Source organism: Pundamilia nyererei, unplaced genomic scaffold (genome assembly GCF_000239375.1).
Source record: "Pundamilia nyererei isolate P.nyererei 1_Seehausen unplaced genomic scaffold, PunNye1.0 scaffold00248, whole genome shotgun sequence".
NCBI classification, from domain to species: domain Eukaryota; kingdom Metazoa; phylum Chordata; class Actinopteri; order Cichliformes; family Cichlidae; genus Pundamilia; species Pundamilia nyererei.
The window spans coordinates 624,840-633,314 of NW_005187649.1; positions in this window are offsets into that span (position 1 = coordinate 624,840).

Below are 8,475 nucleotides of genomic sequence, written 5' to 3' on the forward strand. Positions count from 1 at the left end.
GATGAAGTCCCTGACCAGCTTCTCGAAGCATTTGCTCACGATGGGGGTCAGGGCTACAGGTCGCCAGTCGTTTAATGAGGAGATGGTGATGTTACCACGAGATGATGTTACCACGAGAGGGAAGATTCTTGTACAGTCTATGTGGCAAAAGGAGATAGGGTTGGGATGAACCTGTCACCGGTGTCCTTCTTCTCACCTCGTTAGAATGGGAGAAGGGACTACCTTACCTGCAGAACATTACCTTACCAAGATGCTATATCCCCCCTGCTACAGACTCTCAAAGTTTCACCTTTGAGCTGCATCTGTTCTGTGACGCCTCAGAGAAAGCATATGTATCTGTAGCTTATCTGAGGACCACAGATTGCCACAGAAATGTCAGCACTTCATTTCTGATGGTGAGATCCCGAGTCGCTCCTTGGAACAGATTGCCCATGCCCCATCTGGAGCTCAGTGGTGCTCTCACTGGAGCGCAGCTTGCTAAGACTCCCCAAACCAAGCTTACTCTACCACTGCAGAACACCATCTTGTGGACGGACTCTACTATGGTGCTGACTTGGTTACAGTTTCAGTCTTGCCATTACAAGGTCTTTGCTGGGACTCAAATTGCTGAAATCCAGGAGCTCACCAGTTTTCACCAATGAAGGTATGTCACGTCAGTGGAAAACCTGGCTTATGACATCTCAAGGGAGAAGGAAACCAAAGTACAGAGGTAAGCTCTCAAAAGATGGCGCCGGTGTGTATGGCTGGCCGTCTTCCTCCTCCCTGCTTTAGACTCCTTTTTCTCGACTTTTGCATAGTACTACTCATTCTTTTAACATTATGTTCATCTGGGGGGGTTTTCTGCTCTTGCTCTTGACGAAGGCGGTCGCACTTTTCTCCTCTCTTCCTCTCCCTTAGCTTCCCTGTTTAGCCTCTTATGTCCTTGTCTAGTCTCGTGTTTTTTTGTATTACTTTTCCCTGGAACACTCTCTCACAGTCTGTTCTCTAAAACCTAAAAGAGGAATTATGGATTTGATCAACTGGTCCCTAAATGCAATTGACACCCCTTTCTCAAGCTTGGGTGAGCCTGAGTGCTGAAGATATCTACCTATTCGGAACCATGATAACAGGGTCTTTGCTGATAGGAGCTGGCTTGGCCCTGACTTATCGAAGAATTAAGAAAGCGGAACCGGCTGTTCAAACCCCCACAAGGCTGCCTGCTGGGATTGAAACGATGGGAAGAGGCGTGAGTTTCTCAAAATGGGCTCATTGAGTGGAGCACGGATAAGATCTTGGAGAGGCTCCGGCTGCCATGAATACTCAGAATAAGATCTCTGAGTGCAGACTGGATTACATCTTGGAGGGGCTTGCTCGGAATAACATCTCTGAGTGCAAATTGGATGACATCTTGGGGAGGCACACTGTCGTGAGTTCTCAGAATTGGCTCTTTGAGCACAAGAATGACAACATCACAGAGCGTAAGTTTGATAACATCATGGCGAAGCTCGCGGTGTTGGACTGTTAGAACTGTTTTGAAATTCATATGAGTTGTTCACACTAAAGTAAAAAGCACCATCACTTCATGCGGATACCCTTTTGGCGCCAGTTGCGGTTGCAAGGCTGGAGCCGAACAAAAAAACACCCTGATAACGACTGTGTTTAGTCTGTTCCTTCCCATTCCATGCAAGGCCACCTGGGTTGGCTAAAAGACTGTTTACTTAGCCTAGCAGGGCGAAGGACACTGTCTCAGCTGAATTCTGGACACGCACACACATACATATACACTAATATGCACACACTCATCCCCCCTCCCTTTCCAAACGCCTTCGATGCTTGTTCCCTCCTGGGAACACGGCGGGTCTGAGCCTGCGCTGGAATGGTAGCACTGGGCAGGATGGCTGCTGTGTTTGCTTCGGATTACTCCTCACCCCCCACCCGACCCTGTGGCTTGTGTCATGTAATTAATATCCTTAGTATCCTTATTTTCTTATTATATTGTTTTATGTACTTTAATAATGAAGGCTTGTAGAGCAAGGCCACTTTTGACTCACAAACTAAGTGCTCAGCCAGACTGAAAAACTGCACTGCCATATTAATAGATAAGACACAGAAAAAAGGAACTTTGCCATATAAGCAATGTTTGAAACTGTGTGACGTGTAAAGTACCAAAATAAACCTATATGAGGCACAGTTTATGATTCTAATGTCAGAGATCCTGCAACTGGCGTTTGGGCTGTGCAGGGGTCTCTCTTCCGGAAGATGATTGAATAAAAAGAAATATAAAATGTTTTGACCACTATGACTCGGGTTTTCTCTGTTCTATCATGGGGACAAAAGAATCGGGGTTTAATACTTGTCACGTGTTCCATAATGTTGTGTTGTGTACCTTGATTGATTGATTGATTGATTGATTGAAACGCACTAATTACCTATGACCGGCAAATGCTTTTGGACCTTCGTTTTTCTCAATCTCATGACTCGGACCCACGATGGACCTTGGGAGGCGCCAGATTGATGCGCTCGGTCTCCTCCACCAGCATATCCTGCCTGCCTTTACCCACCCTACACAAGAAACGCTAAAAGAAGCAGGGTAAACGGAGCGGCATTTGTGTCCGCCTTAAGGCTTATTTTCGAGCTCAGGCTATGGCTGATCCATATGCTACCACGGACCTTCTACCTACCTCTTCCTGCTCCCGGCACCGGCTTTCTGTTCGATCACTCAGCCGTTGGTGGATTTCGTCGGGCAGCAAGACTACCCCGCCCTCCCATTGGCATGCCTACCCGTTCGGACCTGGATATCGTCTTCCAGAGGTGGTGTGTGCCGCAACAATCTAAGTCATCTGCGCCGCGCTATGAGCAGAGACGCAACTATGACGCGGATGGCTCTGCTGAATATAAAGTCACTCGTGAACAAGACTTTTATTTTAAATGACTTCTTCCTCTCTTCGGGGCTTGATATCTTGTTCCTGACAGAGACATGGATTCCCCCTGATGATTCCTTCTCCTTCTTGGAGCTTCTTCCCCCTGACTGTTCCTTCTTTAGCTCACCAAGGCTTACGGGTAGAGGTGGTGGCTTAGCCTCAGTTTTTAAAAATATAAATAAAGCTCGGCAGCTACCTTCTCCTACCTATGGTAGCTTTGAAGTTCAATTGGTGGAACTGGTCAATTCTTCTAAAACCTTGTGTGCCCTGGTTTATCGACCGCCGAAGTATAATACATTTTTTATTCATGATTTTACTGATCTGTTAGGATCTATTTTTGTTGACTATGACTGTGTTCTTATTACTGGTGATTTTAACATTCATATTTGCTGTAAGGATGACCTTTTAGCCACAAACCTTCTTACCTTAACTGACTCTTTTAACCTTGTTCAGTGGGTTAATGAGCCAACCCACTTCAAAGGCCATACCCTCGATTTGGTTTTCTCATATGGCTTGGATTTGTATTAAGCATATTGATAACGTTGGGATCTCTGATCACTTCCCAGTTATCTTTGATATTGATTTGTGTAAGATTGAACTGTATCCTGAGAATCCCCGACCCCGATGCGTATTATTAATCATGAATCTGTGACAAATTTTTCTTTGGCTTTCCTCAACTCTGCCTCTACTTAACCAGCTTTGACTGCTCCAAACATGCTACGATTGACGACATCGCTAATTCTTTGCTGTCCATGTGTTCTTCCATCCTTGATACTGTAGCTCCGATCAAAATGAAATCTCCTAGAACTAATTCTCAACATTGGTTTAATGATTCTACGCGTGCCCTGCGGCGTGTATGCCGCCGAGCCGAGAGGAAATGGAAGAAAGATAATCTCCAGGTATCTTTTGATACTTTGCGTTCTAGCCGCCTGGAGTTTCAAAATGCTGCTAAACGTGCTAAAGCGGCCTTTTTCTCTGATATTATTGTGACCAATGGCCATAACCCTCGATTGCCATTTAAAATCTTTAATTCAATTAATCCCTGCCTTGATATGCCGATGGTCCCATCCTCAGCAATTTCTAAAATACTTTACTGATAAAATTCTATCTCTCAAATCCTCGCTCCCCCTAGTGGTGAGCCCTGCTCTCTCTGGAGAATGTGCTTCAACTTTTCATCAGTTTGAGCCAGTGTCACTCTGTACACTTAATATGCCTGTGCACTAAAACTTCCTGTGCAGCTTGCAATAACTTCCCCTTTCTAAGGTCTTTTGCCAGGGCAACCTGTCTGAACTTAGTTTCACTCTGTCTGTTGCTCATACTCTACAAAAAACATGCAGTTTCCTGTCAGCCTGTGACCTAGTCTCAAAGCTGCCCTTGTTCTATACATAAAACAATCTAATGAGCAGATACGCATTAAAACATATTTTTCTATTTCATAACATAGTGCAGGTGGAGCCCTGATGACTTTGGCTAAGAAAATTGTCAGGACGTGGAAGGATTACTTCGAGGACATTCTTAATCCCAGTGGCACGTCTTGGGTAATGATGAATTAATGATGAGTTTTTATGGACAGAATTTCTAGGTGCAGCCAAGTGGTGGAAGGCTTTCACTTAGGTGTCTCAGAATCTCATCTCTGCTTTTTGCAGATGATGTGGTCCTGTTGGCTTCATCAGGTGGTGGCCTCCAGCTCGCATTGGAACGGTTTGCAGCCAAGTGTGAAGTGGCGGGAATGAGGATCAGCACTGCCAAATCTGAGGCCACGGTTGTCAGCCGGAAAAGGGTGGAGTGTCCACTCTGGGTCGGGGAGGAGTTCTTGACCCAAGTGGAGGAGTTTAAATATCTCGGGGTCTTGTTCATGAGTGACGGGAGAAGGGAGCCGGAGATTGACAGACGGATTGGTGCTGTGGCTGCAATGATGTGGATGCTATACTGGTCCGTCGTGGTGAAGATAGAGCTGAGCGTAAAAGTGCAGCTGTCAATTCAATGGTGAACCTACGTCCTTACCCTAACCTATGGTTAGAGCTGTGGGTAGTGACCGAAAGAACGAGGTCGTGGATACAAGCAGTAAAAATGGCTTCCTGCGAAGGGTGGCGGGCCTCTCCCTTAGAGATAGGGTGTGAAGTTCAGCCATCTGGGAGGGGCTCAGAGTAGAGCCGCTGCTGCTCCATATCGAAAGGAGCCAGTTGAGGTGGTTCGGGAATCTGACAAGGATGCTTCCTGGGCGCCTCCTGGCTGAGGTGTTCTGGGCCTGTCCCACTGGGAGGAGGCCCCGGGGCAGACCCAGGACACGCTGGAGAGATTATATCTCTTGGCTGGCCTGGGAACGCCTTGGTGTTGACAAGCTGGAGGAGGTGGCTGTGGAGAGGGAGGCCAGGGCTTCTCTCCGTAACCCAGCCCCAGATAAGCAGAAGAAAATGGATGGATGGATGGATATCAGAAAAAGAGAATTGCACATGGACTGACTGATTCTTATATAGCCCGTTTCTTCTCTCCTGGAGTACTGAAAGCGCTTTATACAACACGTAGCATTCACCCATTCACACAAGCACTGTTTTCTATACTTTTCAATGCTTTCTAACTAACATTAGACATTCATACACATATATACTCCAATCGATGCTTCGGAGAGCAAGTCCGGGGTTAGGGGATTAATTATTTCACATGTGTGTGTTTGGTCAGCTATGAAGTCCTTTTTGTGGAGTCTGACAGCAGTAGGAAGGAAAGACCTGCGGAATCTCTCTGTCCCACATCGTGGGTACCGCAGCCTGCCACTGAAGGAGCTGTTAAGTGCTGTCGGGGTATCCTGCATGGGATGGGAAATGTTGTCAAACAGGGATGACAGTTTAGCCACCATTCTCCTGTCACTGACCACCTCCACTGGGTCCAGAGAGCATCCTAGAACAGAGCTGCCCCTCTGGGTCATTCTGTTCAGTCTCTTCCCGTCCCCAGCAGAGAAGCTGCCACCCCAGCAGACCACACCGTAAAAGGTGGCTGAGGCCACCACAGAGTCATAGAGGGTCTTCAGGAGTGGGCCCTTCACTCAAAAAGACCTGCGTCTAGAGGGTTTCTGAATTGTGAGTCCAGTCCACTTCAGATAAACACCAAGGTACCTGTAGCTATCCACAGCCTCAACGTCCATACCTTGAATGTTCAGTGGAGGATGTTTGTGTCTGCGGAGGTCTACCACCAGCTCCTTGGTTTTTCTAGTTTTTATCTGGAGGTAATTTAGCTGGCACTAGTCCACAAAGTCTTGGGTCAGTTCTCTGTACTCCCTGTCCTCCCCATCAGTGATGAGGTTGACTATTGAAAAGTCATCAGAGAACTTCTGAAGGAAGCACTAGATGGAGTTGTGGGAGAAGTCTGCAGTGTATTTGGTGAAGAGGAACGGAGCCAGAACCGTTCCTTGTGGGGCCCCTGTACTGCAGACGACCCTGTCCGACACACAGCCATGAGTTCTAATGTACTGTGGTCAGTCGGTGAGGTAGTCCAGTATCCATGTTGTGAGGTGATGGTCCACTCCTGAGTTTCCAGCTTGTCCTTCAGGCCTGGAGAAATCAAAGAACATGATTCTCACAGTGCTCCCAGCGGTCTCCAGGTGAGAGAGGGAACGATGTATTAGGTGAATGATGGCATCATACACTAAATGCCAGGTTGGTAGGTAAAGTGAAGTGGGTCCAGTGCTGAGCTCACCAGGGGCCATAGCTGAGCCAGGACCAGCCACTCCAGGGTCTTCATCAGGTGGGATGTCAGAGCCACCAGCCTGTAGCTGTTGATGTCCTTGGGACGTGGAGTCTTAGGCACTGGTGCAACACAGGAGATTTTCCAGAGCTGTGGAACTTTCCCCAGCCTCAAGTCAAAGTCAAAGTCAAGTCAAAGTCAACTTTATTGTCAATTCTGCCACATGTACAGGACATACAGAGAATAGAAACTACGTTACTCTCAATCCCTAGATAAAAAAAGCAAATGAACATTTAAATATAAGAGTGATTAAAAAATGCAGGTAAAATAATTAAAAAGTAAAAATTTAAATAAATAAATACAATACAATTTTACATATAACAAGAAAGCTATACAATATACAATATAATGGGTAAATGACATTGGGTGTAAACCAGGCAGAGTAGTGCAAATAGGCAATAGTGCAAATGGAGGCTCAGGCTCAGGTTGAAGATGTGCTCCGTTACCCCATGGATGATAGACTAAAGGCAGTGAGTGTTAGAAGTAACACATGTGGACTGTGGTAGCAGGTCACTCAGACTTGGTAGTAGTAAAACAGATTCATTTACAGTTCAAATAATGCAACCACAATACAAGGACGAGGGAGCATGTTGACAGAGACAATCAAGTGTTCTTTGGGGACGGAGAGACTTAGAAGAAGTTAATATAAAGGCAACAGTCAAAGAGGAGATGAGAGTTACACGAGGAATTAAATCGCAGACCTTCCTTGTCACATTTACTGAGGACTCAGACTGGGTGCGTGTAGCTGGTGGCTACTGAATATGGGGTTGGCGCAGGTTAGTGAAGGTGTAATCGGGCAGGGTAACTGAAATCCAAGGGAGGTAAATCAAAGAACCACAGTAAGGCAAACTGGCATGCGTGCTTCTCAGGCTGTGGATGGCCGGGTTAAGTGCAAAGCAAGCTGGCAGGGAAACACGTGAGAATGACTCCCATAAACACTTTAATTACCGCAGATTTTATACATGAAACATGACTGACTTGTTACCACCTGTGCCTGAGACCATATTCCGACACCAGACATCTGCCATGCTGCTCCTTAAATAGCCTAGCTCATGACGCCTGATGCACCACAGTTGTGTGAGTGCAACTTCGATCGTACGATTACAGTTTATGACAAAGTGGATGACAAAAGGACCTAGGGAGCATGGGGCCAGTTTTTTGGACATGCACTTGAGAGGAATATTCATTGTTGATAACCAAACCTGTTGACCGATGGTGTAGTGTGGAGACAGGGTTCTTCTCCGATCTCCGAGATGACGGGTTCTTTTCATAGTCCAGAGCAGTGCCAGAGTAGCCTGAAGACAGATTTACTTTAGCTCCCAAGGCAATGCAGAATGCCTTCCAAATGTCAGAAACTAACTGGGGACCTCTGTCAGACACAATGTCCAGGGGGATCCTGTGCTGTCTAAAAACGTGATTAACAAGCAGAGTGGTGGTTTCTAGGGCCGATGGAAGCTTAGAGAGAGGCACGAAGAACCTGTCGACTATAGTTAATATGACTGAATGATTTAAGGAGAGTCTAAAGCTATGTGTGACCATGAACAACTTAGAACCAGAAAGTAATGTAAAAAACCAGGAGGCACTTGATTATGGCTCTTGTAGCGTGAAAAGGTCTCACGTTGAGGTTAGTGTTGCATAACCCGGGCTGGTAGGATATAAAGAGTGGAAAATACATTATTAGATAATAGGGCTTTTATCAGCAGTGTTGGGGAGTAACGGAATACATGTACCGCCGTTACGTATTTAAAATACAAAATATGAGTAACTGTATTCCGTTACAGTTACCGTTTAAAAAGGTGGTATTTAGAATACAGTTACTTTGTTGAAATAAATGGAT